At 38.2% G+C, this 22,804-nt stretch overlaps 1 pseudogene across 1 annotated transcript; it reads left to right on the top strand.

Moving 5' to 3' along the window:
• The first annotated feature begins 13,212 nt into the window (after positions 1 to 13,212).
• Positions 13,213 to 14,775, top strand: LOC147624967 (24-methylenesterol C-methyltransferase 2 pseudogene; annotated as a pseudogene). Its single transcript, XR_015268896.1, has one exon. The product of XR_015268896.1 is annotated as a 24-methylenesterol C-methyltransferase 2 pseudogene (transcript).
• Positions 14,776 to 22,804: the final 8,029 nt, after the last annotated feature.

Raw genomic sequence — 22,804 nt, 5'->3', positions numbered from 1 at the left:
TCCTGAATTCTGTAACCTTGATCCTTAGATTAGAATCAAGGGTCTTAACTTGATTTCAGATTCGGTTGGGTGATTTGAGTGAAATTTTCCTAAACTGGTCACATCGTCTTTTCTTGAAACTGACGAAGGAGATTAAGTCTTGGTCATAGTCTGATTCAGGGTTTGAGTCTAGAAAGGTTCTCCCTAAACTAACTTTCTCGAAGGGTAATATTTCAATTACTACTTTACTGAATTTTATTCATTGAGTATTTTGCTGAACTGAATTTAAAACTAATCATGAATTCCTATGAGGAATAAATTAATCATTTATCTAAAATTTCGACTTCGATAGTTTTTCTGAATTTTCTCATTGCCATCCTAGAGAATATGAAACAGTAGAATTTTCTCTTACATAGTATTTACTTATTCATTTACCAATATTCATGGGATTTAAACATAGGATTAAAGAGAACTCTTATTTTGATATAAAAATTCTGTATACATCTATTTATGCATAAAATCCAACTTCTATGGAAATAATACTTTTATATAAAAGAAAATCCTTTTATGCATCTATTTATGTAAAAAAATCAATTTTGATGAAAGTAACACTTTTATAGTAAAAAAAATCTTTTATGCATGCATAAAAATCAATATTGATGAAACTAACACTTTTATAATTAAAAAAAATCTTTTATGCATCAATTTATGCATAAAAATCAATATTAATGAAAGTAACACTTTTATAATTAAAAAAAATTCTTTTATGCATAAAATCAATATTGATGAAAGCAACACTTTTATCTTAGTTCCAGGTCGTGGTGGACAGCATAATTCCTCTCATGCGTTCTGAGTTTTTGGGATTCATAGGCCACTGCATGACCTTCCTGCATGAGTCCACCTCCTAGGGCAAAACCACTGGCATCAGTTACTACCTCAAAGGGCAGAGAGAAATCTGGCAACTTCAGAACGGGATTGCTTTCGCCAAGGCAGTCTTTAGCTTATCAAAAGCACTCTGGCACCTGGCAGACCATGGAAACGGGGTATTCTTCTTGAGAAGATTAGTCAGGGGGGAAGCTATGAGAGCATACTTTGGTATGAAAATTCTATACCAGCCAGTCAATCCCAAGAATCCCCTGACTTCTTTCACTGTTTTTGGTTCAAGCCAATCTGACTGCTTGGACTTTTGCGAAATCTGGAGAAATTCCATCTTTGGATACCAGAAAGCCCAAGTATTCAACATGGTCGGCAGAGAAAGTGCATTTGCTCTTTTTTGCAAAGAGTTAGTGCTTCCTTAGAATCTCAAGAACTTTTTTGACATGAGCTTCATGGTCAGCTGCATTCTTTGAGTAAATCAAAATATCATCAAAGAAAACAAGAACAAAATCATCCAAGTATTCTGTGAGAATGTGTTGCATTAAGTGATTGAATGTAGCTAGGGCATTTGTCAATCCAAACGGCATGACAGTGAATTCATAATGCCCATACCGAGTAGTATTGATGGCTGTCTCTTCGGGATATCTTGCTCATTAATCCTGATCTGATAATGCCGTGATTTGAGATCTATCTTTATGAAGATCTGGGCTCCACTTAGCTTGTCTAGAAGCTCATCAATTCTGGGGATAGGATACTTATTCTTAACTGTCAGTTGATTGAGGCCTCTATAGTCCACACAGAGTCTTAGCGTTCCATCTTTCTTTTTCTGACAGAGAACTGGCGCACCCCAAGGTGAAACACCAGGTCTTACAAACCCTTGTTCTAATAGCTGTCTAAACTGTTCCTTGAGTTCAATGGCTTCAAGAACTGGCATTTTGTACGTGCGCAGGGCCACTGGGCTGAGCTTTGCGGGTCAATTCTATCTCATGATCTACTTCCCGAATTGGAGGCATCTCTGTTAATTCTGCTGGGGGAATAAATCATCATCTATTAATTCTTTAGCTATTAACTTTGTGTCTATTGGATTTATTATGACAGTATAAATGAGCTACCTGTTTCTAAGTCCTTTTAGTAACTTAGAAGCCTTTACTAACTGCAGACTTGGGGATCCTGAAATTCCGGTTCTTTGAACTTTATTTTCGTGAAGGTCACGGAAGGAAATGGTTCCATTATGACAGTGAATGTCAGCTTGATTTTTGTGGAGCCAATCCATTCCAAGGATCCCGTCAAAAACTCCCAAAGGTATAACTGTGAACTGACAGTCAGTTAAATTCCCATCTAGATTGAACAGATCACAGGTCTAAAATTCCAATAGAATTTCTTGAATTCTGTAACCTTGATCCTCAGATCAGAATCAAGGGTCTTAACTTGATTTCAAATTCGGCGGGTGATTTGAGTGAAATTTTTCTGAACTGGTCACATTGTCTTTTCTTGAAACTGTGATTAAGTCTTGGTCATAGTCTGATTCAGGGTTTGAGTCTGGAAAGGTGACTTTCTCGAAGGGTAATATTTCAATTACTACTTTACTGAATTTCATTCATTGAGTATTTTGCTTAACTGAATTTAAAACTAATCATGAATTCGTATGAGGAATAAATTAATCATTTATCTAAAATTCTGACTTCGATAGTTTTCCTAAATTTTCTCATTACCATCCTAGAGAATATGAAACGGTAGAATTTTCTCTCACAGAGTATTTACTTATTCATTTACCAATATTCATGGGATTCAAACATAGGATTAAAGAGAACTCTTATTTTGATATAAAAATTCTGTATGCATCTATTTATGCATAAAATCCAACTTCTATGGAAATAAGACTTTTATATAAAAGAAAATCCTTTTATGCATCTATTTATGTTAAAAAAATCAATTTTGATGAAAGTAACACTTTTATAATAAAAAAATTCTTCTATGCATCATTTTATGCATAAAAATCAATATTGATGAAACTAACATTTTTATAATAAAAAAAATTCTTTTATGCATCATTTTATGCATAAAAATCAATATTGATGAACCTAACACTTTTATAATAAAAAGAATTCTTTTATGCATCATTTTATACATAAAAATCAATATTGATGAAAGTAACACTTTTATAATAAAAAAATTCTTTTATGCATAAAAATCAATATTGATGAAAGCAACACTTTTATAATTAAAAAATTTATTTCTAATAAAAATCACACTTTTATAATAATAAAATATCCAATATGCATATTTCTATGCATAGAATTTAAATATATTGAAAATCACTCTTTTATAATAATAAAAGATAACCAATATGCATCTTTTTATGCATAGAATTAATATCTAATGAAAATCACTCTTTTATAATAAAAGAATAACCAATATGCATCTTTCTATGCATAGAATTTAAATTTTAATGGAAATAACACTTTTATAATAAAAATATTTCTACTATGCATTTTTCAATGCCTAGAATGAAAATAACACTTTTAGGATACACAAATGGTGTGGATTACTCTTTTTGAATAATAAACGATAAAACTCATTTCACAAAATTTAAGAAAATTTTGCCATAACCTCCTTTGTATGGCTGACCATTTTTCAATTTTTTCTATCCTCAAGTTACTTAAAAATTATCCCAAATGGTTTAAAGCATTCTAAACTAATCAAATTCCACTTTTAAAAGAGAAACAATATGAAAAGTTTAATTCTAACAATTTGATTACTTATCTAGGATAAAGAAAGGCTGAATTTAAGAATAAAGAGAGGGGGAAAGCCTTTCCAACAAGGCATAACATCATTTTTTCATTTTAAAGAAAATAAAAATTAGAAAACCATTAAAAGGAATAAAGAAAAAGTAGGATTTCTAGCTTACTTGAATTTCTGTGAGCTTTCCTTTGGCTTGATGGTTTAAGGGATCTACTCTTGTTTGCAACAAGAGTGGCCACCAATTCTTTTGAAGAGGGAAATGTCAAAAACTAATGAATTATCAATAAATTCACTGTTTTTGGCTCTGGAGGGTGGAGTAGAGTAACAATGCATAAAACACTATTAAGCTTCTACAAAGGGGAGGCTTCTATTTATAGGAAAAAGTGAGCTTCTAACCAAGCAAACCGATTCCACAATTTTTCAGATCAGTTTGGTCAATTTTTGACCATTTTTGGGTCAGTTTAGCTTACTTTTTGGAACTAGACTTGAATTAGGAGAGAGGAGAGATGAAATATCTCAATATTTGAGAATTTAAAACTCCACCACACATGTGAAATAGGTGCCTCCTTCATGAGAGGGAATCCCCACTCTTGAGGTGTCAAAAATTCATTTTTTTAGTATTTCCTTTGGTCCTTAGTCCACTCTTCATCTTATGTGAGTATTTACTCATTTTTAGGGGGATTTTCTTTATTTCTTCAATTTACCTCCTCCATACATTTGGATGAATCTGATTGGCCCCTCAAAACCTTAATTTAAAATTTTTAGAAAATCTGGACCCTTAGGATAAGGCCTTTTGAATAGATTATAATTTATTTCTAATGCACCTTCTGAAAATCTTTTTAAACTTCTGTTTTGGGGGAATTTATTTTAATAAGAAGAGATATTTTTCCATCCAAAAATATCTAAAATCTGAATAACCTCTCTCTAGAATATTTTCTCTCTCTAAGCCAAAATAGGTAGAAACAAGACCTTTTATTATTCTGAAGAGGAAATTGATTACAAGGGAAGATACTGGACATCTTGAGGGGATGGGGAGGAATCTTACATTCTCTCCCACTTGAAAAACGCGAGATGTCCTCATCTCGCAAACTGGGGGTAATCCCGCAACAGTTCGGCTTCTTTCTCCGAGGTGACATCTTCAAAAGGATAGAACTTCCATTTAACCAATAATTCTCTCAGAATTCTATTCGTGGAAACCTTTTCTCAAACATCAAGGATTTCTTCAGGTTGGAGTTCCATCTGCCCTTGGGTTGTTAAGATTTCATCATCACGCACATGATTCGAGCTTGGTATATACTTTTTAAGAAGGCTGACATGAAATACATTATGTACTTTAAGATGAGGAGGCAGAAGAAGCTCGTAGGCTAAGTCACCTACTTTCTTTGTAATGAAATATGGTCCACTTGCATAGGTTTCCCTGATTTATGTTCTTCTAAGACTAGCTTACACAAGCATCCTGGGGAGATGAAAGAATGAGTACTGCTTGAATCAATCAAAAGCTTAAAAGGCTTACCCTAATACTCAGGTGGAGTATGAATGACGGAGAATTGGCGATTTGGCCCTTGGTTTTCAATTGCTGCATAAATCTATCCTCTTTCCTCTTCCACTACTTTTGCTATTGTGACTGCTCTGGCTGCTGCAGTCTGAGGCGGAACTCTTTCTCTTTGGTTGCTCCAGTTCTGGGGGAAGGAGTTCTGAGGCTACTCTAGACAGAGGCTGATGGTTGAGCTGGAGTTCTCCTGAGATTTGACTTTGACGAGATGGACCCTGATTTGACTGATAGGAAAGGGCTGGTCTTTGCACTCTCGGTCCTTGACTTCCTTGTCCCCTCCTTGACATGGTAGGAGTCGGGCAGTCTTTCAGTTGGTGACCAAAACCCTGACATCCAAAACACTGGTTCTCACTTCTGAGCTCATCCCTCTGAATCCTTGAAAGAGGTGGGGCTCTTGAGAAAGTGTTCTCTAGGAAGGGTCTTCCTTCACTTCTACATCTCCCAGTATCCTGATTCTGATTTGGGCCTTGCTGCCTCTTTGGAGGAGGAAAGTTTGAAGTACTTCCCGGGGTTTGGAATCTTTTAAAGTTAGAGGGTGCACTCTTCGGCGGGACCTTAACAACAAAGGCTTTAGCAAAGTCCTTTGCCATTCTTACAGCTTTGGCCATTGAGACAGGTTTGGCATTCTTCACTAAGGTGTCCAATGGCTCGTTCATTCCTCGAATGAATCTGGCCATCAACTGCTCTTCATCCAATTGCGAGGAATATTTGAAAAGAAGGGCTAAAGCTTGATGGCAATTGTCCGCCTATCTTGCTTTAGTTCCAAGAACTCATTCATTTTAGTTTCAAGGAAGCCCGGAGGATAAAACCTCTTTCTGAGGTGAGCTTTAAGATCGGTCCAAGTCTAGGTATTCCGGTCGAGATGGTTAGTCTCGCAGTGATTCCTCCAAGCGACCCTGGCCGTTTCCACAATCTTTAAACCTGGAGAGAGCCATCTTGGTTCTCTCATTGTAGCAAGTTACATCAAAGTATTCGTCCATAGCCTCAATCCACTTCTCCACTACTTCACCTAATTGCTCCTCTTCACCCTTGAAGAGACCAGGCTGGGATCTGTGCAGGGCTTTTCGAACATCCGGATCTAACTCTTCGTCGTCATCTGTTAGAGGATCCGGTTGTCTTGCACGGGCCGCGCGCCTCATGATTCTGACAAAACCAGATTTTTGTCAACTTAACTTTGACAATAGATTTATGATTATTTAATTTTTATGATTTATTCTTTAAACAGATAATTATTTCATTATACTTCATGAAACAAGATTTACTCTGATAATTTTATTAACCATATTCACAATCATGAAAACAATTTAGATTTTTTTTTTTGCAAAACATAGTTTATTATCAAAAGTTTTTGATATATACATAGAGCATCACGGCTCCCAAAATCACTGCCTCAATCGCATACGCATAAAGAAGAGAAACTGTGAAGGAGACATACCATGGTACACATGATTCATTACAGAAAGAGGTGCTGTAATTCTACTTCTAGGGATAAAGCGGCTAAGAAGCTTAAAAACTCGGCATAAAATTATGAAGTTCCTGGGTGAATGATCAAAGAGTTGTACATGCTGAACAAGTCCTAGCCTTATCAGAATCATGGCTAAGGAAATATTTTGCCTGAGCCTTTGACGCTGTGAGCTGGTACTGACATTAATACATCGTCCTCCAAAGAACCACATATACCAACGTCGCTCAATAGGATCAGGAAAGTAAAGACTCTCAAAATGACGTGCGAGTCTCACTCTGCTTACTCGGGTCGTAGCAGAGTTGATGAAGTGCTCGAATGCAAAGGCTATCATATCCTGACTCTGGGAGAGTTCACGAATGCCAGATAGATTCGGGGTATCCATCTATAAATTTCCAATTCAATTTATGAGTTTTCAATTTTTGAAGTTCATTCAACATAATATTAACAAGTGAAAACATTATTTTCGAGATTTACTCTAAAATTTTAAGCAATTTCTGTTGCTGTTACGTAAATTTACTACAGCGCTCTGATACTAACTGTGAGATCCCAACTGCCCCCTCTGCGCATCGGATTCCCAAATGGCTGGCAGCGGAAGCAACTCCTCATGCGTAGGGCAAGGTTTCCCACTCAGGGACTCGCCCTCGAATGTCTAGGTACGAGACTAAGCTGGTGGTCATTCCGAAAACCGAAACCGAGAAAATTTCCCATGCCCAAAAAATAGGGACAATTCCACCATTTTGAATTTCTTAACGAATTTTTCGAACGAGGTCAATATACTGAACTAACCTTCATTTGAATAAACCAGATAGAAGGAAAACTATTACAGACTTAACTTGAAGGGATCAACGCTTTTTTCCTAATTGAATTAGGCACAGCCATTGATCTATTTATTAGAGAAGTCTTCATGCTTTTATTTAACTACTCGAGTTCTTAGCGTACTCCTATTAATCAATTTTATTATTAAAACTCTACTGATTCTAGCCTAACCCCACCGGCCCATGGGTTAGCCACCGCCCAACCACTAGAATTAGTAGAACCATACAAGTACTCACCCACCCATAATTGAATGCCTTTCTTAACTTTTGAAATAGCAAAGTCCTTCAAGAACTTGCCCTAAATATTTTGTGGATCCACCTCATGGCTACCTGCCATGGTTGAGCATAGTGCGAAAACACTTCCTCACTTACCCAACTACACTTGGCAATTTAGCCTCGCCAAATTGACAAGTTTAGGGAATAACAAGCACCTTAGGTATGTGCCTTTCCATAAAATTTGAGCTCATTGGAAGTAAACACCCAATATCGGTTAAAATATACTATCACTTTTTTCTTGATAAGTTTTATCACCCCCATTTGACACAAGGTTAAGTGGGCATGAAAAGTCCACCCTTGAGCACTCTGTCTCAATACATAACCCAAGAGACTCATCTGATTACTCAAAATTATATCACTCTTCTTCTCATAGAAACCTCAGCTAATCTCTCCAGATCAGCACACCTTTCTAAATGAGGGAGGTGATGATTGCTAGGAAGTGTGTGCACATACAACAATATCATGCCTAAGTATAACAAATGATCAAGATAACTGTTGAGCACTATATGCTAGCTTTTCCCGATAAGTTTTATCATCCCCATTTGACACAAGGTCAAGTGGGCATGAAGAGTCCCCCCTTGAGCACTCCGTCTCAGTACATAACCCAAGAGACTTGTCTGATTACTTTGAATCAACACACTCTTCTTCTCATAGAAACCTCGGCTAGTCTCTCCAGATCACACACCTTTCTAAATGAGGGAGGTGATGATTGCTAGAAAGTGTGTGCACATATAGCAATATCATGCCTAAGTATAACAAATGATTAAGATAAATGCTAAGCACTACATGCTAACATCAAGATTAAGATCTACATAGTGTAATCACTTTGGGGATTATCACCAAATCTACTACTACGATTTGTCTCTAATCTCTCCGGATCAGCTCCAAACCTGGAGTTTTATTTGAACCATCATGTTCAACCTTAAAACTCTAATATCCATGTTCAACCTTAATATCCATGTTCAACCTAGAGTTTTATTTAAACCATCATGTTCAACCTTAAAACTCTAATATCCATGTCAAGAGACCCATTTGATCACTCCGAATTAGCATCCTACTTGACATAGTAGACAACCACCAATGGTCAATCAAATAACATACATAATCTATGTAGTGACTACGCACCACAAAAATCAAAATCGAAGAAAGTTAATTTGTTCTGTTTGCCTTGGTGTCCCATACCACACCAAGGTCACAAAAGTTTACGTAGAAATTGATGTCCCATACCACTAAATGATCACAAAAACTATTGTGACACAAAATGAACCTTTTTTCTTTTGGTTGGATAATTCCACATCACAAAATGAACCCTTTTTTCTTTTGGTTGGATAATTCCACATCACAAAAACCCAAGAGTGATGCAAAATATCACCATTTGTATAAGGCACAAATATTAACCATGTGTTCATCGTCTAAGAGATTAAAACTCTAATCTCAAAATTCTACAATACTCACTCTGGAGTATACTTATGGATTAATTCAATAAATCTTGGGTTACATGTAACTCCAACCACTTGGATTGCAAATTTTACAGAGTTACAAAATAAACACAAGGAAATTCTAATCTCAAAATTTCACAATACTCACTCTGGAGTATACTTATGGATTAATTCGATAAATCTTGGGCTACACGTGACTCCAACCAATTGGATTGCAAATTTTACAAAGTTACAAAACAAACACGAGGAAATTCACCACACTAATATTTCCCAAGATGACATTACATGTCTTGTACTTCCCAAATTTATCGAACAGATGGAATCTAACCCTGTTCCACCTAAACTAGAGCAACTACATACTCAACTTAAGCACGGTAAACCCTAAATAGTAAATGTCCTTATACCTAGGTTTTAGATACTTGAAATCACATGATTTTGAGCATGGGATTACTACGAAGCCCCAAATTTAAGATCAATGAATCTTTAAATCTACTTGACCCATAAATCTTTGAAACAAAAGATTTGTTTCACATTGGGTCCATGTCCAAATTTTGAACATATTTCACGTTTCTTACGAAACATAAATTGTTTTGCGTGTGAGAAGCCATGCAAGAGGGCATGAATTGTTTTGCGTGTGAGAAGCCATGCAAGAGGGCATGAGAAGCCATGCAAGAGGGCATGAGTCTCTACGGACCACATGCACGAGCACTTGCATCTGTACGGACCAAGTTCAACACTCCGTTTGTTAAATAACACAACACTACAGTTGTCAAACAACAAAACATTGTTGTTATTTGTTGTGTAAAGAAAGATATCTAACAAGCACAAGACCACCTATGGGCACTAAGTTTATGGTAGCTACGGCCATGAATCTAATCTGAGCATTTGCACGTGTTTAGTGATATGACAACTACCCACAAGGTGATGTGCAAACATGTATGTGCAGACAAGCATGTGCATCCATATATACTCGGCAATTGCAAACTGCATCACATTCTACATATTCATAGGAGAATTATATGCATGTACCCATGCATACACACAGCCATGTTTGGGTATATCTCAAGTTCTATCAAGAATCTCCAAAGCACAAGGGCATGTGTCCTACACCATGCATGTGGGCTTGCGTCTATACGGACTAAACGAAGAACACTCTAGTTGTTGTCAACTAGCACAACACTACAGTTGCTAAATGACACAATGCCACTATTGTTAATGTATCCAAAGATTCTTTTGGAAAAGAACAATGGGCCACTTTGGTCTCAATCACACTACGTTGAATTTTGTAAACAGATACAAAGCAGGTTTTAGTTGGGTCAACCACTAGCTTAACCAACTAATCCTGGACGAATAAACTTGTCAGAGAATCATCTCTTATCAAGTATGGTTAAAAAGAATCATAAATTAGACCTAAAGGAGCACATTTCCTTGGCCCAACAAATCAAAACGAGGTTGAATTATTACGAAATCTAATGTCCATGTGCACCCACCTATAAGTTGGTGGAGTCCTACACTCTACCAACTTATAAAAAGTTATAAAAACTTTATAAAGTCACTAACCTGACAGATCCAAATTAGCTTTCAAAGTAGAATTGTTGATCATCAAAAAACAACGACAATTTCAAAAATTAATGTCAATCTTTAACCACATGTCAAATCTAAGTTGACAATGCATCTCATACCAAACAACCACGATCTCTTGGTGTTCCTCTCAAGAGGATTTGTTGTCTCCAAAGTACCACTACGGGCATCCGTAACATTGCAACCTTGTGCAAACTACACATCAACAGCATGTTTCGTATGGGCAAGCTAATGACTTGCGTACATGTGAGTACACTCTTCCTAAAAACTCTTCTCATAAATATACATATCGGGTGTGGTCGTATCTTTGTACGGCATTGGCAATCAATTCTATGGCAATCGATTCGGGTTTTGAAATATCACCCATTAACCTAATCTTTTTTAACACATAAAGAATCAATCCTTTGATTGTATTCAAACTCTGCTTGATCATTAAGCATCCACTTGATGCAGTATGGCATTCATGCGATTTCGACGATGAAATGACCACAAAGATGCATGCATGTCGTCGACTATGCATAACCAAGCACGAGAATACGTTTTGTATCAGCTTATATTCAAACTCTGCTTGATCATTGAGCATCCGCTTGATGCACTATGGCACTCTTGCGATTTCTACTATGAAATGCCCACAAAGATGCATGCACGTAGTCCCAACTCCACTTGATGCACTATGGCACTATGGCGATTCCAACTACGCTTGTTGATGCACTATGGCACTCTTGCGATTCCAACTATGAAATAACCACAAAGATGCATGCATGTAGTCCCAACTACGCGTAACCAAGCACGAGAATACATTTTGTGTCGGCCTATTTAACTTCTCCACTATTGGGAAAACGAGGCCTTACGACTTTAGTTTTGTTTTTTTTTTTCAACGACTATGTTTATCAAGAAAATCTTTGTACATCACGGATTGCCAAAATTCATTGTTTCTAACAGAGACTCTAGATTCTGCAGCAACTTTGGGATCACTCTTTTCTCCAACTTAGGCATTAAGATAGATTTTTCTATATATTTCCATCGGGAAACAAATGGACAAACTGAGGTTACTAATAGCACTATCTTGGATCTACTCAAAGCCTATGTTGCCCAACAACCTAATTCATGGGATAAGTACATTCATCTTCTCCAGCTTGCTTACAATAATACTCCTCATTTAGCTACTACTAGTCGAGCACCTTTTGAAATTGTGTATGGAAAACCTATGCCTATTCTGGTTACTAGACTTTCTCGGAAAATCGAAGCTACTGATTAATTCACTATCGATTTTAGTAGTATTTTGAATGATGTAAAACATTCTATTGCATATGCTTGAGAGCAATATGTTAAGAAAGAAAATGGCAAATCTAAAGCTATCTCTTTTAAAATGGGAGATTATTTACTTTTGAGAATTGAGAAACGCAGACTTAAGAGTGTTGAAAAATTCCCAGCTGTTGAGCTCACCCTAAGATTTTATGGACCTTTTAAGGTGATTCACAAAATTATAGATACTCCTTACAAACTAGAATTGCCTTCTCATTAGCAGATTCATAACTCATTTCATGCGAGTTTGTTAAAACCTTTTAGGGGATCACTTCCCACTCATCCTGTGTATGAGAAACCACCTCTTATTGAGGATGAGAAAGAAGTTTTGATTCCAGATACTATCATTGATAATCAGATTACATCTACTCATACTGAAAATCAATATATCAAATATTTGGTGACTTTTTAAAATCATCCTCGTGAAGATGCAAGATGGGTGCCTGAGAAATACTTTCGTGCCTTCCCTAAGATCCTCCGTTCTTTTCAACAAACCCACAATTGAGAGCAATTGTAAACTCAAGTAAGAGGGAATGTTATGAGAATATATGTTAAGCTCTCTTAAAAATATTATTCTATCCTCTTAGATAGTTCGAGGACGCTTGGATTATCTTTACATCATGCCAAATCATGTTAATATCATGGGTGATGCCATTCTAAATATGAATACGTTTGACGTATGATTGGGACCTCCAATGTTTGTTACAATTGGTTTGTATGGAAGGGTGATTCCTGGGTTACTTACGCCTCGCAAACATGTGTGTGGTGATGGTTTGTATACTTATGGAATATTTGTTAACCAATTTACAAGGAGGGGGGATGCAATGTTAAGATTCACTTCAAACCTTCTAGAGAAGGCCTCTTAATAGGGTTCTAACTATATATTTTGAAAATTTCTCTAAAATTTACACATAAATATATAGATTTTGAAAGTCAACCTGCCTTCAAAAATTGAAGGTTAGAACCTTAGGGGAGGGAGGGGGGCCTCATACACGCTTGCCATGAACAGGAAAAGACAAAAAGCCGTCCTTCAAAATTATCCATCGGAGAGCCTTTCAGAAGAAAGGACGGCTGGCAATGCGACAGGACGGGCCGGTTGCAGCAGGTTGCGCGGGTCGCCGTCTGGGCGGGGGGGGGGGGGGGGGGGGGGGGGGGGGGTTACTTAGGCTAGATCTCGTGACCTCTCTCTTTTTTCAGCTCTCGGGTTCTAAAACTCATCTTTTTCCTGCAGATTTCAAACCCTATCTCTGCAGATTTCGAGCATCTGCGAACCCTCCTTTCAAGCCCCACCCTAAGCTCTACAGGTTCTAGGTTTCGCACACGTTTTGTGACTCTGTGGTTCTGCAGATCCTCAGGACGCTCTGCAACGTCGAGCAATCCTAATTTTCTGCAGAACTCGAGCGTCGTTACTTCTCACGGGTATGACGATGGCTGTGACCGCAGATCCGTTTACTTTCTCTGTCGTGGCCATCTCTCTGGCCCTCGCCGCCTGCATCTACTATGTGGTCTGCGTGATTGGACCGGCTGAGACGAAGGGCAAGTCTGCAGTAGAGCTCGGAGGGGGATCTCTTACCCGGGAGCAAGTTGCTGATAACTACAAAGAGTATGCTGCTTTCTTTGAAAAGCCGAAGCAGATCGAGACCCCCGATAAGGTCCCCAAGCTTGTGGACACCTTCTACAACCTGGTCACAGACATCTATGAGTGGGGTTGGGGGCAGAGCTTCCATTTCTCGCCAGCCATACAGGGTAAGTCCCATCGTGAGCAGACCCGGCTCCACGAGGAGCGTGTTGCCGACCTCCTGCACATCAAGCCGGGTGACAGGGTCCTCGATGCTGGCTGTGGTGTTGGCGGCCCCATGCGCGCTATTGCTGCCTACTCCGGCTCTAATGTAGTCGGCATCACCATCAATGATTACCAGGTAGCTCGCTCCCGCAGCCACAACAAGAAGGCTGGCCTAGACTCTCTCTGCGAGGTGATATGTGGTAACTTTCTTCAGATGCCCTTCTCTGAAAACTCTTTTGATGGTGCATATTCAATTGAGGCTACATGCCACGCCCCTCAGCTTCGTGATGTGTATGCGGAAATTTACAGAGTCCTTAAACCTGGCAAGCTTTATGTTACCTATGAATGGGTTACAACCCCCTTGTATCAATCTGATAACACAGAGCATGTTGAAATCATCCATGGCATTGAACATGGGGATGCCCTTCCTGGGCTCCGGAGCTACTCACAGATAGTGGAGATTGCTAAAGAGGTTGGATTTGAGGTGCTTGAGGAGAAAGATCTTGCTTTGCCTCCTGCTCAGCCTTGGTGGGACAGGCTGAAAATGGGGCGATTTGCTTACTACAGAAATCACATTGTCATTGCCCTTTTGTCTTTCCTTGGGATTGCTCCTCAGGGTGTGGTTGATGTGCACGAGATGTTGTTCAAGACAGCAGCCCATCTCTCACGTGGCGGAGAGACCGGGATCTTCACTCCTATGCACCTCCTTGTCTGCCGCAAGCCAGAGACTGAGCAATGATCATGTTGCCTTGATTTTTGCTTAGGGATTTTACGGGCATTGTTATCTGTCACTGGGATTGGAGAAGGCCTGGGGATCTGTTCCCTGTCCTTTTTTGATGTCAAAGCAGGTTCTCATTTTGATTTGGACATCTTATGGTCCAAGGTCACCACATCCCTATTGCCAGAATGGGTGATGTGGTGCGCATTTTTTCAAGTTATGCAATGCAATTTCTTTTTGCAATGACTCATATTTGCTGGCATGAGTTGGATTAGTTTTGATTCATCCTGCGCTCTTCTATAGGTACGAGCCTCTTTATCTTTGATTTTTGTCTTGAGCTTGGTTTGCTTGGAGAAGATGCAAATTTGTTTTAATAGCGTTGATTGTATTGGGGAATACCTTTTTAATTGCAGTTTAAAACTTGTCCTTTTGGGTATCACACTGTAATGTCTCTGTGTTTGGTTTTTTACCTATATCTAGGATTGCATGTGGCATCTGACTGCATGTAGGAACTGCTGTATAGGTGTATCAGCTACAGAGGAGATCTCATATCTTACTTGGGTAATGAATGTCTCTCTAAACGGCACTTACTGAGGAAACATGCAGTAAGGTTACTCGTGTAGGGTGGGGGTCATTCTTCATGCGTATCAAATACTGTATTATTTAACACATATTTCTTGTATTGTGGGTGCGTTCTCAGTCTGTATGTGCCTCCCGTTTACTGCCCTGTGGGCATGCTGTCCTGCTTGTGGCATCTCTCTCTCTCTCTCTCTCTCTCTCTCTCTCTCTCTCTCCCCCCCCCTTATCTTGTTTCCTTTCTGCTTGCTGTTTGAGTTTAGGTTTCTTGCTATGCATGCATGGAGCCATCCTTGAGGTAGTTACATCAGGAAACGAGTCACTAAGAAGTAAATCAATTCTTTATCTACATGAGATGATTCCATTCCTGTGGTGCTATGTCTATTGTCATGTAAGGGAGCACACCTTGCAGGTCTATGTGGTTGTGACCTCCTGTGTTGACGCACCTGGAAACTAGGTGGGAACTATGAGTCCTGTGGTTTCCAGGTCTAAATTAAGGATCAGATGCATGGAGGCATGTGCGAACATTGTGGAGACTATCGGCGGTGGATGTGACTTAATATTGTTAGCAGTTCAGTTGAATCACTGATTAGTTTTCCATTCAGAATGACCCCGTGATTGACATGCAGAGTTGAATGACTTACTTGGCTTGACTTGTTCTTTTGATACTTTCTACCTTCTTGCTTGAATTGAACTATTCAGTCTCCTAATACTTCTTACATACTCTGCACCCAGCTGAATTTTTGTGAATTTTGTAACAATATATTTGTGTTTTGAGGGGAAAAGACGATGTGCACTCGTGTTTGTGTCATGTGTCATTTTTGGACACGTTGCATTCTTATTGGTCCTTTGAAAGTGGGTAGTATTTTTTTTGCAAGGTAATGGCTCTTTTTTTAACTGTGGATCTATGTACCCTGAATTTCACTGGATCATACATGGGAGAGGAGTTCAGCTTGATTGTAACTGTTAAAACAATGCTGGATTTCCTGAGCAAGCTTGAAAACGATGATCTTTCCACGCAAGACACAGCCAGGTTCTCCCACACGTTTGAAATGTCAACTGCACTGAACAAGCCATAAATGCTGAAAGCGGGTAAGGAAATTAATACGTACATGTGCAAGTATCATAATTATAGGACACAATGTCACAGCACACTGTAGACTGTTTCTATCTAGCTGCTGTTGGGATTCTCTCCTCTCTTTGATTCCAAGTATAATGCCCTTTTATATCCACGTCTCTCCTCACTGCAAAATTTCCCCTATAGGAGAGGACCACCTTGCAACTCAGACATTGGCAAGCACAGAAAAGTCAGGTGACTAGCATAGATGTGCCCTTTCGTCATGAGATACAGGAACAGCTAAAACATCTATTCAGCATTTTAGATTAGCCATTGCTCTACTTTCTAATATCTCCATCACTATCGATAATTGAAGTAGCACCAAATGGACAAGATATCTCATTCACAGATATGACACTTTCTTTGCTTGGAAAGCTCTCATATTCACTATAGATCAAATACAATGTAGAGCTCCCAGCTGTGCATGCATTTTACTCCATGCGGTGCGGAGTGTGTATGCTCAGTGTGCTAGTGATTGATGGTGAGTGTGAGAAGGGGTTCATCTGCTTGTATGTTGGGGCTATATTCTGCCCCATTGTGTGGAACTTGTTTCTTTGGATTCGGGTCTCGGAGCCATGTCCTCATGGCTCTACAGGCTCACCCCATCTTGTCTTTTGCTTGGACTGCCATTAATTGTGTCCATGATTCATGCCTCTGGGTGCCTATGTTAGTAGGCTAGGGATTAGGTTGTTGATAGCCATGCGGGTAGCTTGATTTGTTCCAAAAAGCTTTTAGGAGGAAGGTAGAGTTTTTCGAGTACCTAGCAAATTCTATTATCAAAATTATTGTTATCGAGGTCAAATTGATTCTAGTTGATTGGCCACATAAGGGTTGGGTTGAAACAACTTCCACAACTGCCTTTTCTTTTTGGGCTTCTTGTAGGGCTACCTTTTATCTGGCCTTGTAGAGAATGATATCTTGGATATATCAATTGCAATCATTGCCAATCACATCATCCAAAATAACCATATACTATCATCCCATGATTCAACAGAAGGACCGATTGCATCCAAGAGACCACATCACATGATCCACATCCATGAAAATACCAAGATATGAGCTACAAGATTAATTAAAGTAGAAATAAGAAATATTCCAAGAATGTGTCGTTTGTGTATGTTTGCACCACTAACATGACAAGTTCTTTGCTTCAGAGTACCAAATATCATGAATCTCTGAAAGCAAGATATTTGGGGTACGGTCCAATTTTGCAAAGCTCTCTAAGAGGGGAGCCTCCAATGTTACTACGGGTTCATTGCCATGCAACTTCATTGATCTTACTAATGAAGTTGCTATGGACATGGGTGTAGTGGGTAGGCAAGAATCTACTGGTGAAATGTGGACAATTAGAGGTATCCTTACATGAGCCTATACACAAAAGAATGACTCACATAAATAGAGTACCAATATGTGCATCAAAACCACTTAGTAGGAGATATTTAGGTGTGTAGAGGGTTTACATCAATGCAAGTTCATTGGAGAATGAGTGCATAGGAGCATGTAGGAAGTTCATAGAACTAATGCTGGAAGTGAGGTCAAATGTAAGGAATACATGGAGGGTAGAGGGATGAAAAAGAACCGATTGATTGACAAAAGGAGGAGAAAAGGAAAAAATGGGGTTATTATACCTTCACTTTCTGGTAGGCAATACACACCAGTAGGGATTAAAAGATACGATTTTGTGGGGATAATGTTGACCACACATGGACCCCATCCAATATCATCTAGGGTAATCGACCAAAGCTTCTTGAGGAGTGACCTATTGAAAGAGGTACTTGCTTGAGTGGGTTGTTAGAGATTGCATCCTCATATGTTTTTTGCCTCAAAAAATTTGGAAGACACCCTAACATCTCAAATGTGGATACAAGATTGAATCAAAGACCATAACGCATGATGGAGTACCTGTGGAATGGAAAAAATGTGGTCACTATGAACATGGACTCAAGAATCAATTCCTCTTTTTTTACAATGCACTGTGAGGTTTTGAATGTGAATGTGGTGTTAGATAGAGAACGTTTTGTAGTTTTTATTTCCAAAAAGGGCTCTCAAAAGAAAGGAACCCCATATAAGGTCATCATTTTAGAGTTTCCATCTGGCACAGAGTTTGAACGTTTTTGTATTAGTTTGCATCATGTAGGAGTCTTACGTGCAGGTGAGAGTCTAGGTCTTGATAGTAGGTATAGTAAGATCTATGTTTCCTTCATGCAGCCACAAAAAAGGAATTCCAATTGGATTTGGGAGCACATTATCAAGATTCATATCACTTGGAGGCTTGAATGTAAGAAGAAATGACTCAATTGTGATGATGTAGACCAGAATCATTGATTCGAGTGAATTCATAGTGTACCAAAGGGTGATGCAAGCATCCTCGCTTCTAAAAACACCAAACAAAAAGGTTATGATAGCATCACATTAGCCTCTACCTTATAAGAGTTTAAAGAGCTGGCATCATCCCAATTAGATAATGTTGGAGTCTTGTTTGAGTGTGACTTAGCATGTGGGTATGACCTCCGTTATCACTTCTCCAAATTATCCAGTTATCTAACTCAAACTAGAACATGAATCTCTAAGATTGTAAAAAGTCTCAATGAGCAAGGCATCCTCAATACAATGATTAGAGAAGCGATTAAGGAGCTTAATAAAACTCGAGTATCATTAGAGGATAAAATCCAGTGTATTTCTTCATTAGAGAGTGCCTCTTATATAGGCAGAATCTAAGCATCAAAAATACATCATTAATGAAGATATACACCTTCTCAATCGTCTCCTACATTCTCTCCCTTGAGTCTAGGCCCAAAAGCCAAGCCACCATACTTATTCAATGCTCTTGGATTCTAGTACAACTTGTTTCCTTGGGTGAATCCATATACCAATAAAGATATAAATGCTCAATGTTACATATAGAATTTATATGACCCTTACATATATAAATGTCTAGGGATAGTTGGTGAACATTACCAACAAATCCCCCCTCAACAATATCCCGTTACCTAAGTACCACACTATGGGTGTGACAGTAGTCTATTTCCACCTAGTATAAACAAAGACAAAAAAAGTGAGGGCCCATGCTATATGAAGGGTCATGATCCTTGGCCTCTTTTAGAGAGCAACAACATGGTTGACCTCATGAGAGGCCTCTTTCCCTAGGTCTTCATCAACTTCTTCTTCTTCTTCTTCTTCTTCTTCTTCTTCTCCTACAAGGAGAGGTCGAACATTGTTCTTCGGGAAGAATTTCCTTTCAATGTGTTTGTTCTTTCCACATAACCCATAATGCTTCTTGTTTGTATATCGATGATGTAGCCCTTCTTGGAGTTCTTCGAGAGGAAGTTCCTTTCAATGTGTTTGTTCTTTTCGCATAACCCATAATGCTTCTTATTTGTGTCGATGTATCCCTTCTTAAAGTTCTTGCTAGAGGAGCCTTTATTGTTGTTGAAGAAATTCTTCTTGTTTATGTCAATGTAGCCCTTCTTAGAGTTCTTGCTAGCGGAGCCTTTATTATTGTTTAAGAATTTCTTATGTAGAATGCCTCATCATGATTGTGGATTAAGATTTGCTTCTTTTGCAACCTCTTGTATTCTTTAAGTAGTGCTGCACCATCTAGCTTAGGTTCTAGCAAGTTCTCCAAAGTAGACAAAAGAACTGAATAACCTTGTGTGATGTGAGTGAACTTTCTTCTTCAGAATTGAGTTATCTTTCTTGAGAATTTAATTATATTTATTCAATAAAAGTTAGATTTAGAGATGAGAGTATATGAATATCTCTAAACAATTAGAAAAACATAAAGAAATAAATTTATGATAAAAATAGCATCTTTATGATAGAGATCCCCAAAAGTAGGTCGACTTTTGCATACGGTCGAATTTAACAAAACGGCCTACGTTAGGTTGTCGACTAGGCCTATTCCCATGATTTTAAGTACCAAGTCAACTATATTTTGGTGAAAAAAGTTACAGCCACACTGCAAGTTGCAAGCCTGTACCTACATATACAAGGAGCCAAGATAGGCTGAGACAGGCAAATCTCTACATGGAGTATCAGTTTCTCTTATTGTTTTCCTTGTATGGGTTAATTATTTCATGATGAGTGTGTGAGAGAAAGAGAGATATGAAACATAGTTTGTAAGAATTGTAGGTTCCTTGGATAAAGCTCTCTTTTCTTTCCATCTTCTCTTTTCACCTCTGATGAGAAGATGTAAATCATCGAAATACTCATATGTGAGACCACAGGTCTCACATATGGGGACGTAAATTGGACCCAATTCTTTTGTCTTGTGTTAATAAATATTTTTTCGTTTAAGTTTTTCGTTTAATTCTTCTTCTAAGGTTGATGTGTTCGCTTGTAGTTAACTTATTTAAAGCAATTATAAAATTTGTTGAAAGATTGTACTTAGAGAAAAGATCCTGTAATAGTGGACTAACCTATTAATATTTGGACTTCAGTGCTTTTGCTATTTTGCAGAAACATATTGAAGCGGTTATGATTTTTAAATTCCCCTCCTTTTATCTACTCTTTTAACCACACACTGGACGACAATTATTTTCTCAAGAAAGAGGCACTCATCTAGTGTGTTTGATCACCCTTTCTAGGGTCATTGGGGACTTGGTATAGGTTGAGTGAGTGTGAGCATGTGTTGCTCATTAGCCAAGATGAATATAAGACAATGGATTGATATGGTTGATATTTCAAAAACAATATCAGGCTTTTGGTATGACAGGTATGTTCTTGCCAACTATTTTTTTTTAAATCATAACATGCATACCTTGTTGACGATTTTGGTAGGACTTCCAACCACATTTTATTGGTAATTTTGTGTTCAATATCTCATTTTCTAATGTACCATGTGCACAACCCTACTAGTTTGTTGGACTTTTCTTTTGTCAAATTTCAAGACCAGGTTTGCAAGCTACACAACTAAGGACAGTTGCTTTCTTAACCAGGAGGACTGTTATGTGAGTGAACTTTCTTGAGAATTGAGTTATCGTTCTTGAGAATTTAATTATATTTATACAATTAAAGTTATATTTAGAGATGAGAGTATATGAATATCTCTAAACGATTAGAAAAATATAAAGAAAATAAATTTATGATAAAAATAGCATCTTTATGATAGAGATCCCCAAAAGTAGGTCGGCTTTTGCATATGGCCGAATTTATGATAGGGAATAGGCCTGGTCTCTGCAAGCTTTCATGATGACCTTCACCCATGTCTTAGACTCCATGTAAAGGATGTCCCGTGTTCCTGAATCAATGCTAATAACGAGACATCTCCTTCCTCCCTTCTTACATTGGTATGTGAGCTCATGCCTTTGATCCATTTCTAGCATTTTCTTGAATTTTTTCCCTAATTTCTACTATTTCATGGCTAGAAACTTTTTCTTAGAATAGGAGAGTGATGGAGACCCTGGATTAAGTCCATCTTGGTAGATTTTGATCAATTTTTGGTAGATCTTGGCTAAAATTTGGGCTCTACATCAAATTTGGGATGCTCGAGACCAAAATTGCAAAAAAAATTTGGAGATTTCTGCGCCTCATGTTTTTTTGCTCTTCTATCTCTTCTTGCTTGGTTTTGGGAGAGCTATCCATGGCTAAAAGCTGGACAAAGCTCATGGTTATAAATGGGACAAGTAAGAGCTTCATTTTGATGGCGTTTTCACTCATGATTTGTGTTGTAGGCAGCAAAGTTGTAGGCAGCAACGCCCTTCTTCATGAAGTTTGGAGCTTCAAGATTCACACATTGACTACCATAATGCTTGAAAATGGTCCTCTAAGGCATAAGCAACTCATATTTCATCTCAATGCTTCAAGCTTACATGTTTGTTGATATTAGGGTTTCTCATGAAAATTAGGGCTTCTATCAAATTTTGGGAAATTTTTCTTTGATCATCATCTTCCCTATGCTTTCCTCTACCCTTGCATTTGATTTGTGGTTACCAAAGATTTGAATTGAGAGTTTCTTCCCCTTTCTTACATTTTTGAATTTCTTGAAAATTAGGGTTTACTCTCATCTTTTGGGGATCTAGGGCTTTAATCATGTTCATTAGCCTTCCCTTTAATCATCCATACATTCATTACATCAAAATGATGGAGAACTTAGGGCTTCTTGGTTGAAACAGGGCTTTAGGGCAAATCCATCAAAATTAGGGTTTCTTAGTTTCTAATGCATAATCACATTTCCATTAATAACCTTGATCATGCCTTGCATAGTTTTTAGCCTTGGGAATATTATACATCAAGCTTTTGGTCATTGAGACCAAGTGCTCTTCATTTTTGGTGTTTCTTTCATGCATTCATGCATAGCACGCTTATTGCATATATGCATTGAGCTATTTTGATGAAGAGTCAATAAGCAATGAAGAAGAATTCAATTGCATGACCATTGAGCCTCATCATCAACATAAAACCCTTGTATTGGTTGAGTTGTATGGCATGCATCTATAAAATTCCTTTGATGCAAGTGATTCTTCTCATTGGCATTGAATCATTGGCTCTCACACATATTTCAATTCAAAAGCTTGCTAGAATGTGTGTGAGGGTACCTTGGCATTTGGAGGAGAGGCCAAGGGGAGCGTTTTCGTGAATC

Source organism: Cibotium barometz, chromosome 24, assembly GCF_041138505.1.
Source record: "Cibotium barometz isolate CiBa-2024 chromosome 24, ASM4113850v1, whole genome shotgun sequence".
NCBI lineage: Eukaryota > Viridiplantae > Streptophyta > Polypodiopsida > Cyatheales > Cibotiaceae > Cibotium > Cibotium barometz.
This window is presented reverse-complemented; position numbering and strand designations above follow the sequence as displayed.